Source organism: Corvus kubaryi, unplaced genomic scaffold (genome assembly GCF_017639235.1).
Source record: "Corvus kubaryi isolate FWS band 111438036 unplaced genomic scaffold, C.kubaryi_AGA036_p1.0 65366, whole genome shotgun sequence".
Classification (NCBI taxonomy): domain Eukaryota; kingdom Metazoa; phylum Chordata; class Aves; order Passeriformes; family Corvidae; genus Corvus; species Corvus kubaryi.
This window is the reverse complement of record NW_024581947.1, coordinates 86,049-97,372: the sequence shown is the minus strand read 5'-3', so window position 1 is coordinate 97,372 and position 11,324 is coordinate 86,049. Positions and strand designations below refer to the sequence as shown.

Here is an 11,324-nt window from a genome sequence, read left to right as displayed (position 1 = left end):
GCAATTTTACAGATACCCAAGTTTTCCATTTTACCCTCACACATCTGCTATACGCCACTTGAATTCTAAAATGTTCATAATTGCTTTTCACGTGCCAGGTCTGAAAGTAAATTTGTGGTCAAATAGCAGAGAAGAAAGCCCAAGAAAGGGCTTTTTCTTGCCAACAGGAGACCTCCAACATCTGCACAATTCTATGAATGGAAGACTCCGGTTTTGCCTTTACACAGGCAGGTACATCAAGGTATCAAAGGCTTCTTCCAGCACTAGCATCATCTGATGCAAGTTGTGCTCACAGATAGGCTGTCAAAGAGATTTCAGTCTTCTGCTGAAAGTGTGGTCCCCATTAGCAGCTTGTGGTTCACAGAGGAAGGGCAGGTAGTAACAATATGCTACCAAATAAGACACCAGGTAAAAGGAGAAGTGCGAAATACATAATACGTATTCTATAACACAAACCACATGTAAGGAAATTAATTCCCTCTTTTTGGGAACTTATTAAACAGTATCTAAGTTACTGTAGCAAATTTTAAACCCCCCTCCAACACATGACAGGTGCTAATATATGAATTCAGTGGCAGGCCACCAAGGTGGTTGGAGCTGGAGCACTCGCTCCATGAGGAGAGGCTGAAGGAGCTCAGCTTTTTCAGCCTGGAGGAGAGATGGCTTTGGGGGCACCTAGGAGCAGTATGCCAGGCTCTGTGACGAAGCTGTCAAGCGGACAAAGCTGGGCTATTCCCAAGTGTGCATTGCAGGAGGAGAGACAGCAGACTAGGGAGGGTCAAAGTGCATGTCAGGAAAAAATCTTTCAGCATGAGGACAGTCCAGTACTGAAACAGGCTTACCAGGGAGGCTGTGCAGTCTCTGTCTTGGGAGGTTTTCAAGACCAACCGGATAAAGCCCTAAGCAAGCTGGTGTGATCTCATCTCTGAGCCTGGTTTCAGCAGACCAGTCAGACCAGATGGCCTCCTGAGGTCCCTTCCAACTGGAAAATTGTTCTATCGAGAATTATTTTCCAGAGGCCAGTATATCCATAGAAAAAATGCCACACAAAGTCACATCTGCTGGCAAAGGTTGATTTCTTTTGTTTAGATATAGCTGCAACATTTCACTGTTTGCAACTGTCAGTTTTCATTTATGAGATGCTATCACCAACAGCATAATGCTGCCTAGCAACTTATTCCAAGTAATGAAATATAAGTGGGGAGGAAAAGACAAAATGGGAAGAGTATTATTTGTCAGCACATTTATTCTTAAATTGTTTTGCTTTTCAAATTTTTTCTCATGAAACATCAGCTGACTGTTACCAAAAACTGCAAACACTAAAATTAGGTGCTTAAATTTACTGGAATTGCTAATGCTGGTAATACATGTAAGTAGTGCTGGCAGGACTGCATCTGTAATCCTGAGGCCAGCTCCCTAACTGGCTTATTAGTTTTGGTTGCCAGCATCAAATAGATATAATTTAAAGGAGCCTAATACAATTTATGCCATACACTTTCCTTCAGCTTTCTGGGGTATTTTGCTAAGGGCTTTGTCTTCTGAATCCTATTCCGTATCTTTACCATCTCCAGAAAGTTATAGGCTCACATTATTCCCCATGATCCAGTTTCATTTAAACATAAATTGTACACAACTTTACTATTTTTTTTCTTTGTTCAAGAAGATAAAAATACAGATTGGAACATGTCAACTTGATTTACAGAAACAATTTTCCAAGTATTTCTTTTTTTGTCTAATTGTGATATCTCTTTCAAAGAGTCATTTAGGCTGGAAAAGACCTCTGAGATAATCTAGCCCAACAAGGGAGACTATTTAATGAATTTATTTTGCTGTGGAGCTCAAGACTGTGCTTTTACATGGCTCATCAGTAACCTGAAAATTAACCAGGCCACCCAGCTGATGCCACCAGTGAAGTAGGGCAAAGAGGTGCACCAGTAGTAGAAGAAGCCCTAAGATGTACAAATAGGGGTTCTTACCAAAATAAATTATCTATCCTAGCACTTTAAGAGCATAATGAAAAGCAAAAACAAACCCCCAAACCAACCAACAAAAAAAAAAAAGCTGAAGCGCAAACTAAAGCCCTACAAAATTGCCGCAGCAAGTGGCGCGTCCGCCCGCGCTGCTGTTGGCAGAGGGGCAGTGCGGGCTTCGTCCCGAGCCGGGCAACGCTCCTGTGTTTCGGGGCTCAGCGAGCTCAGTTCCAAGCCGCTGTGGGGGTGTTTTGCGTGACGGGACTGCCGTGGGCATCACCCCCGGCTGCGGGGCCGCTAAGCCACCTCTCTTCCCAGCCGGATTCTTGAGCAAGGCGGGGGTCTATTTGTTCCGAGGCGCCCGTGCGCGGTCGGCACCATCTCCTCCGCACCTGCTTCCTCCCCGCCCGCCCCCGCCGCCGTTGCCGAGAGACTGAGCGCGGCCGCCGCCGGGCGGGCCCCGCCGCCCCGATCCATCGCGGGGAGGGCGGCGTGCGAGGCTGGCACAGCACCGCGACACCCGCACAGCCGCGGGGGCCGCTCCCGACCGCGCCATGAAGGGAGATGCTGGCGGTAGGTCGGAGGCGGCGGACGCGGCTGGCTCTCGGAGCGCGGTGGGGGCCCGCGCCTCCCCGCTCCCCTCCCCGGCCCCTCGGTGCCCGCGGCCGCCGCGGCTGTGCCGGGAACGCTGGCGGCTCCCGGGGAAGGGACGGGCGCGGCGAGAGGCCCGCCTGGCTCCGCGGCAGGGGGAAGGGGCGGCGGCGCCCTCCGCATCGCCCGCCCCGGCCGTCCTTCCCCCGCGGTGGGAGGGGGCGCACCGGGCCGGCCGCCGTCGGCCTTCCCCCGCGCCCCGCGACCCTCCGCAGCCCTCGTCAGTGAGGCAGAGCGGGCCGTGGGGCGAGCAGGCCTCTTCGGGGGGCACTCGTTTCATCGGGTGGTTGTGGATGGGGACGGGGGTCACCGTGGAGAGCTCCCTCCCTGAGGGGAGCGTTCGGCTGGTTCGCATGGGCTGCGGGCTTGGCGTGGTTGGAGGTAGCGATGTACCCAGGCCTGGGCTAAATCTCTTTAACGTGCGGTGTCAGGGGTTCGTTCATCGAGAGAGAGATGCTTAATATTCTTTTGTTGTTGACATCTATTTATTTTAGTACTCCAGTAAAATCAGAGACATATTTCTAGAAAGGATCAAGGTTTCTGATGGCCTTAACGTGCAAACATGGCTTTTAAGTCAGCTATGATTTGGGAGGCTAACCATTATTGCATTCAGGCAAATATTTACACAGAGAAAACACTAACTAATTGCTGTTTGAGTATTTTGTGTTTGTCTTAAGCATCGTCAATTTCCTGATTCATTTCGTTGTCCCCTTTTTGTTTTCATTTCCTTCCCCAGCAGCCCCTTTCCACCTGCCCTCTGAGCGATCAACAGAGAAATGATATATATTAACAATTAACTATGCTCTGCTGCATGAATCACAAAGCCAAAGTTTCTTAACTTCACATTTCTTTGAGTTGGTCTCTCTGGCTGCTAGAAGACTCCAGTACTCTTCAAGAATATGCATATACCTTTGCAGACTTCTAGGAGCAGTTGGACTTGTTTTCATTTGTTTTCTTTTTTCATTTTACCGTTTGAGCTTAGTAACTTTCAAAACTGTAACAATCAGCATGTCATTTTTGCTTTAGTCTTCTTGTTTGGTGCATCTGTTTTATTTTAATCTGAAATGTGGTCCATCACAGTTCATTCCCATTTAAACTATACCACCTGGAAATATGACTTACTCTGATTTGACTTATTTCCAGCTCTAGGACACTGCTGGTACCATGAGGACTGTATAGGTCTGTATGGCATTCATCGAAACCTAAGTATTGAGTCAAAGACATTTTGCAACTTAAACCTTCACAGTAGGAGATGAATACTATCACACTATGTTGTAGGGGGTAATGGGCTACTGGATCTAGCCCTGGAAGACTTCTACCAATGAGAATGTCTTCTTGAGGCATGAGTAGCTCATGATGAGATAGAACCAATACTTCTGGGGATTTGGGTTTCCTACACACCTGCCTAGGTATTTAAGAGTTCAGTCTGTTACAAATAAGATTTCTGATGTGCTTGTGAATAAACTAGAAGTGCTGCATTCAAAAATTATTTTTACTGTGCTACTGATAGAATGCTTCCATGGTTGGATTTCCCATAGACTTTGAGCATGAAATCTTTTGGAGATAAAGAGCAAAGTCAGCCTAATATGGGTGTTACAAGTTGAATCATATTTTCTTTCCCTTTCAACATTTCTCTGTTCTCCCTTTCATTACCTTCATAGGACCTTTTATTTAAATTGAAGTTTCCTGGATTGGTTAAGTACTGATAAATGCCTTGCTTTGAGAAGTACCAGTCCTAGACTACAGTTGCAAATTGTCTTGGTTCTACTAGGTAATTTCTTTTTCCTTTCTTTATTTTCTACGATATTTTCATCTTTTATCTCTCTCTCTTTTTTTCCCCCCTCCACGGTGAGGATAATCAAGTAGTGAAACAAGTTGCTCAAAAAACCTCCTTTGTTGGAGGTTTTCAAGATCAGACTGGAGTAACCTGAGTAAACTGCAATAGCCTGGGCTGTCACGCTTGAGCACAAGATACGACTGCAGACTTTCTGAGATTATAGAATCATAGAATGGTTTGGGTTAGAAGGAACCTTAAAGATCGTTTAGTTCCAACCCCACTGCTGTGGGCAGGGACACCTTCCACTAGACAAGATTGCTCAAAGCCTCATCCATCATGGCCTTTGAATACTGACAGGGATGGGACATCCACAACTTCTCCGGGAAACCTGTTCCCGTGCCTCACCATCCTCACAGTAAAGAGTTTCTTTCTAGTATTTAATCTAAACTTGCCCTCCTTTATCTTGAGGTCATTCCCCCTTGTCCTGTCACTACATGTCCTTGTGAAAAGTCTCTCCCCAGGGACTGTAGGTACTGGAAAGCTGCTCTAAGGTTGCCATGGAGCCTTCTCTTCTCCAGGCTGAACAGCTCCAAGTCCCTCAGCCTGTCTTCATAGCGAAGTGCTCCAGCCCATCTCTGTGGCCTCCCTGGACTTGTTCCAACAGATCAATGTCTTTCTTGTGTTGCAGGCCTTGGAGCTGGGCCCCCTGGAGAACTCAGGTGGGGTCTCATGAGAGTAGAGTTGAGGTCCTTCCAACCTGAACTGGCTTATGATTCTGTGAACTCAGTTTTCCTTTTTTTTTTTTTTTTACTTCATTCCAAAATAAAGCCTTTGGGTACAGTACCTACAGTACCAGAGGTTATGGCTGCAACTTCTAGGACCTGCCCTGCAGTAAGGGCACATCAATTAATTTGTTTTAAAGGAAAGATAAGAGGATAAAAAAGAAAAAGTACTAATTCTGTTTTCAGGACTTCAAGTTTAAAATCTATAGGCATTAACTTTTTTGCTGGCAATTTCTTAAAGGATAGAAAAGGAAGAATTTGGGAAGGGAAGATGATCTAGAATATTTCAATTTTTTCAATAATTATTTTAGCAAAAATTGTAACAAGTCTAAAAGAATATAATTGCTGTTTATTTTAATTTTTATGTATTTAAGTTGTGAAAAGATGGGTATACAAGGTTCTAGGCACACTAGTATATAATTAATGATACAACAAAATACCAGAAACATTAAAATAATCACTTAAGCAGGCATGCTGCCAGCTGTCTGCCTACAGAGAAGCTCCTTTCCACCCCTGTATCATTCTGGGAAGGATACCCTCATTCCTTCCTTTAAAACCCGGAAAAATTGATCCACAGTACTCAGAGCGTGTTACTGAATGTGGGGTATTACAGAGAGAAGATGGGTTGCTCCCTGAATCCACTCAAACAATGACCTGGTACTGCCTGTCCCCCTACTTTCCCGAAGGAGTAAACACAATTTCCACCTGTACATGGGTTAGGCTGCAAAAGCAAGTTCCAGAACACTGCTCTGTTTTTTTCCAGCATGATTCTTACTAGGGATGTTGCTGCATGTCTTTGTCAGGAATGGGCTCTGACATTTTTTTGTATAGACTACATTGCAGTTGACCTATCTTAGGTCAGCAAATGGTGGGTAGGTGGCCCACAGTCAAAGTGAACTTTCAAAATAAACTAGTTGTTAAACTGTGCTATGTATTCCTAAAGGAAATACAGTGCCACTGGTGTTTTCTCTGTAATTACTGTGCATTCAGTGGCCATCAGTAAATTTTAGTGTTTTATCAGCCATTCTGACAGCATAATTGTAGGACTTGGAAAGCTGTCATGTTCACCGGTCATTCCAACAACCAGCCTGTTGGGGAGAGATGGAGGGTGCTCACCAGTCTTGTGCCTTGGTTTCCACTGAAAAGCAAAAGCTGGCTACTTGTACAGGGAACTAGCTGCTTCATGCTTGGATGTGTTCCTGCTTTGGGATACATAGGGACCTGGGACTTTGGAATGTGAGAGGGTACCTTCTTTTTACTACATAAGTTGCTTTGGAGTACCTGTATCTCTGTTTTGTATGTTAAACAGGTGTAGTGGTATGTGACATGGTGTGGTCTAAAAGTATCATTTGAAAAATCATCTTCAGTTGTTCTGGCTTTTTTTTTTACTCAACCAAATCTCTTAATTAAAAAAATGTGGAAAAGCTAAGCAATTCTATTTAAAATTAAAAAGTTCCATTTGTGGCTGCATCATGGCACCATGTACATGCATGTGTAGTTTCTTCAAAATTGTATATTCCAGATATTAGAAGGGTTATAGTAAAAAGAACAAGATTATGTGACAGTAGCAGTAGACTGTATGTCTGACTCACAAGAGATCTGCCTTTGTATGCAATGAGATATTTGATTCTGCTTGCTGAGTATTATTTTGGCTACATTTGAGAGGAAGAATTTATGTAAGAAATAAATACTGTAAGAGCATTGTCCTTAGTCAATAATAAGGCAAGACACTGGAAGTGCATTGCGAGCAAAGAGCTAAAGTCTGAACACCTGTCTGTTTTGAGACTAGATATTCTTATATTTGCAGCCTCAAGCAATTGTTAAACCTTTCCCAGCATAATTATGAACCCTAGTCCTGGTATCTTTGGCCTGGGATCCTGTTAGTAAGTACAAGATATCATCAGTTGTTCTTTCCTACCTGTATCTAAATTATTTGAAAATGTGAATGTACCTGATTTTTAGAATGTTTCCTTCAGTGTACCTTCGTTGTGAGGAACCAGCTTTGTTTTTAATAAATACTAAAGTTTGGTCAGTTATTAGCGGTATATCATGCTTAAATAAAAAAGAGATCTTTCAGAACATTTCAGAACATTTCATCAGATACAATGATACCACAGAGAGATAAAAAGAACTGAAATAAGTCTTAACTTGAAATTAGTTATGAATTAATAAAGGTAGCATGTGCCATGTGATTGTATCCACTGGAATTCTGTCTTACTTTAGAAGTAAAATAAATATATCTATACTATTGCGTGTGCAACTTGCTCACGTCAAATTTTTGCTACATGAAAACAAATACTGAAATGCCATTTAGCTGTACAGGGGTGGAAGAATGCGTGGATGGAGGGAGCAGGCAATACATAAATAGCGTCAGTTTGCAAAGAAGGAAAGGAGAAAGCTATGAGATGAAAGAATGGGAAGTTATATTTTTGCTATAACCATGTAATGCATGCTACAGTTAAGAGCAATCAGTTTCTTTAAGGTAGCCTGTACTTTGGGGCTTTTTTAATGTGTAGTATGGAAATGGGGTTTTGTCATCATGCTGTATCTTACGGGTATTCACATCATCTTTCTGTCACCCATTTTAGCTCTCACATTTGTAATTATTGTCTTGAAGTGTATGTGCCACTTTCTGTGTCCCTGGTCTGGGAAATGTTGGAAGAGGAGTTGACATTTTCAAAGGAGAATTGAAGAGAGTGCTAGTAGGTGGTCTGCCTTGGGAGGACCTTCAGGCAGTACTCATATGATCTCAGGTGACAAAGTCAATAGGCAGCAGGAGAAAAGTATGTTGGAAGCCAGGCATTGCTGATTCCAAGGATTTGTCTGATTTTTGAACTCTTTCCATAAGTTGTAGGTAGGAATATCTGCTTTATTTTCCTGTTTATATTTCTGTGAAGTCATTTTTCAGCTGCCTTTTTTATCAGCCAGAGCCTTTATAAGCATGTTTCCCTGACTTTGTGATAGAGATCTTTTGAGCAGATTATGCTATATACAGTGAGCTTGCTTTATAAACGAGACTCAGATTTCTCAGCTTTTGATGTTGTGGAGGATAAGCTACTTTTTAAAATTTGTATTTTGATTTTTTTAGGAACTGCATATTTCCATCAGAAGGAGTGTCTTGCTCTTAGTGGGAATATTGCAAACTGGTTTATACCTTCTTCAGATCATTTTTTCCCAAGTGCACAATGGGTCTTATGTTCACCCCAACCATTGTGCTGGCATGCTTTCATTTCAGCAGAAGCTGCAAATTTAGTGGGTGGGGGTGGTTTAGAAAGTGTAGAGGTTGCAGAACATGCCTGCAAATTCAGAGATAGAAAGGAAGAGAAAAGGCTGGCCTAATGGATCTGGAGGGGCTCAGAGTATGAGTAATTTTCTGTTTAGTTTTATTCCTTTTAATTTGCCTTTGCTTCTAAAAATAAGAGAAATTTAAAAGCAAAGACATTACTTTGCTCCCTGAAAAGGTTCACCTGCAATGTGAATTTTCATTGCTACTATAAAGAAAGTACTCCAAAGAAATATGAAGTGGTTGTAGCCCCAAAACTCCATTATATTTTCCTGTCTGAAAGCCCTGCACCCAGTATGTCTTAAAAGCACAGCAGCTAGAACTACATCCTAGGGAATGTATTAAGCCTTTCACATTAATAACAGGTTGTGATCAAAGAAAGAGCTAATGACGTGTGTCGGAATCAATGCGGGAGCTGCAGGGGTGGATTTGTATCAGGGTTAGGGAGGACTGCATCCCCCCCTTTAGCACAGCTTGGTGCGCCGCTCACTGCGTGTCACATGCTGCAAGGAGTTCGTGCACAGCTCCCCTTCTCTTCATCCTCCAGCTGGTTCTTCCCTGAAGAAACAAGTGCAAAAGGAATTAGTAGTCCAAGGGTTAAAATTCTGTACATAAATACCAGAGTCCCAAAACTGCAGCACACGGAAAAGCGTGTGTATTCCCTGGTAAACTAAAAGTAGTGAGAACAACAAAAAAAGTTGCATAAAAGCTTGAAAGCAACTATGCTGTATTTTGAATAATCTTGCTGAAGACCATTTCCAGAATATTATTGGCTTGTCATCTTCATTCTGAATTTTTTGTGTGCATTTCTGGTCATTTCAAGTAGAGAAGTAAACAAGCTGATTCTTATATTCCATAACATTTCCTCCCTTCCATTTGGTTTATATACATGGAGATTTGTTTATTCAAGGCTTCCTCTTAAAAATAAGAATTCTAATCTCTTCAGTCACAACACTGATTAGCTCAGTTGATCAGAGCATGGTGCTAGTAATGCCAAGGTTGTGGGTTTGATATCCGTATGAGCCATTCACTTAAGAGTTGGGCTTGATGGTCCTTCTGGGTCCCTCAGAATATTCTGTGATTTCTGTGATCTAAGTATGTGAACTGAATCCGTTATGGATATTTATTATGAACATCTAAAGTTCATGTTATTTTCTGTGCCTGGACCAGTCAAAAAATTACTTGAACAAACAAACAAAGAGGAACTGGGTAAAAGGATAAGTGGGAATTTCATTAGAAGGATATGGCTAATCTTCCTACACATCAGATATATAAATAGGCAATTCTCAGAAAAGCATAAAAACAACAGTCTTTCTAAAAGAGCATTGATAATAATTTGCTTTCTTCCCCAAATGGACATAGTATTTTATTTAGACCACCATTTATTTAAAAAAAAAATTAGTAGTGCCTAAAAAAAAAATCAGTGTTTCAAATCCTGAACTTTTTCTCATAATTATTGATTGTGCTTATCTTACTAATTCTGTTTATTTCTACATCTTTTCTTAAAAGCTTACTAGGAGGACAGTAATAGCAATTACCAGAACTAGTAAACATAAAATTATTATTTTGTTAATTCACTGATTTGCTTTTAAGTAACAGTTTCCCAAAGAACATACTTAAAATAAACATTTTAGGCAGTGGATTTTTTTCCTAAGGGTTTGGGAAATGCAGTTCCCAGGGCATTGCAGTAACTTCTTATCACTATGCTAAATGTAAGATTTTAAGGTTTCATGACCTCAGAAAGCACACCAGCATCTCTGAGACTTGAAGCATTTCTGGTTGTGCTTAAGTAGAGAAAAAAGGTCAATACATTAGGCTGAGAAATTGTTACGATCCGGTTTAAACCCAGGAAAGCAAAGCAAGCTAAGTTTCTGAGCATAAGCCGGAAAGAACTTAGAAGGTTCAAAATATTCCCAGAAGCGAGATTAAAACAAAACGAGGTTAGATGTTGATGCCAAAAAATGGATGTATTTTATTTAATAGTAAAAGAGGCAAAGAGAAGGGAAGAGAAAAGAAAGAGAGAAAGAAATGGAAAAAAGAAGTGTGCATGGGGGGTGGGGGAACAGGGAGACATGACAGGGGTTAGGTGGAAGCAATCACCCATCCGAGGGTCCCAATGATGTCTCGTAGCTCCCCTGCATTTGGTCTGCTGGTGGTGAGGGTCCCCCATCGCTGCCGTGGCCACGCTGCCACACCCCACCACAGCACACACCAGAGAGTGCAGAATCCCGTGGATTAATAGACACTGTGGGCCAGGTGGGAACGCCCACGTGTCTCCCCTTGCAGGGGCTGGCTTGACACTGTCCCTTGCAACACAGAGGGTCTGTTGCATCATCTCTGGTGTTCTGGTGCAGGGTCTGGGGACTCCTTTGAGGGGGGCCCCTGTGATGGGCCATGTCACCCCTTTCTGCTGTGGATAAGCTTCTCCCCCCAGTGAGGACCCCTCAGCTGGGCTCCTCTGCACAGTGGAGGATGGGCAGTCACTGCACCTCTGACCACAGGCTTTTCCCAGATACCCAAAGCCTCTCCTCCCTCCACCCCTTGGTGCGAGGGTCTGTGGGAGCCTGGCAGCTGATAGCCCTGGGGCTGTGGTCTCCACCTTGGAGGTGTTAAGCCTGTGCTCTGTGAATGTCCCCAGCCCTGAGTTGTTACTTTATCTTATCTTCATCAGTGAGCAGCAGTGTAAGGCCTCAGTCAGGGCCCCCATTCAGGGTGCCATAGTCTTCTTTGCAGCTTTTGTAATACAGTTTTAAAAGTCCTTCAAGAAAATGTTTAAGTCATAAATTATAGTATTTCAGTCTCTGACAGAAATAAATAAGAGAAAGTGGAAAAAGAATGCTAAAGAGAAGGAAGAAGTCAAT

At 42.9% G+C, this 11,324-nt stretch overlaps 1 protein-coding gene across 4 annotated transcripts in view; it reads left to right on the top strand.

Moving 5' to 3' along the window:
• The first annotated feature begins 2,116 nt into the window (after nucleotides 1–2,116).
• The window catches only part of LOC121673366 (sodium leak channel non-selective protein-like), an 85,679-nt gene continuing 76,471 nt past the window's right edge, over nucleotides 2,117–11,324 (top strand). The window contains exons 1-3 of one of the 4 annotated variants that reach the window (XM_042046625.1): nucleotides 2,117–2,543; nucleotides 3,358–3,800; nucleotides 4,283–4,392. The gene's annotated coding sequence lies outside the window, so the exon portion shown is untranslated. Of the gene's footprint in view, nucleotides 2,544–2,867; nucleotides 3,003–3,357; nucleotides 3,801–4,282; nucleotides 4,393–11,324 lie in introns of those variants that run through there. The other 3 variants (XM_042046623.1, XM_042046626.1, XM_042046624.1) reach the window with 3 other exon arrangements.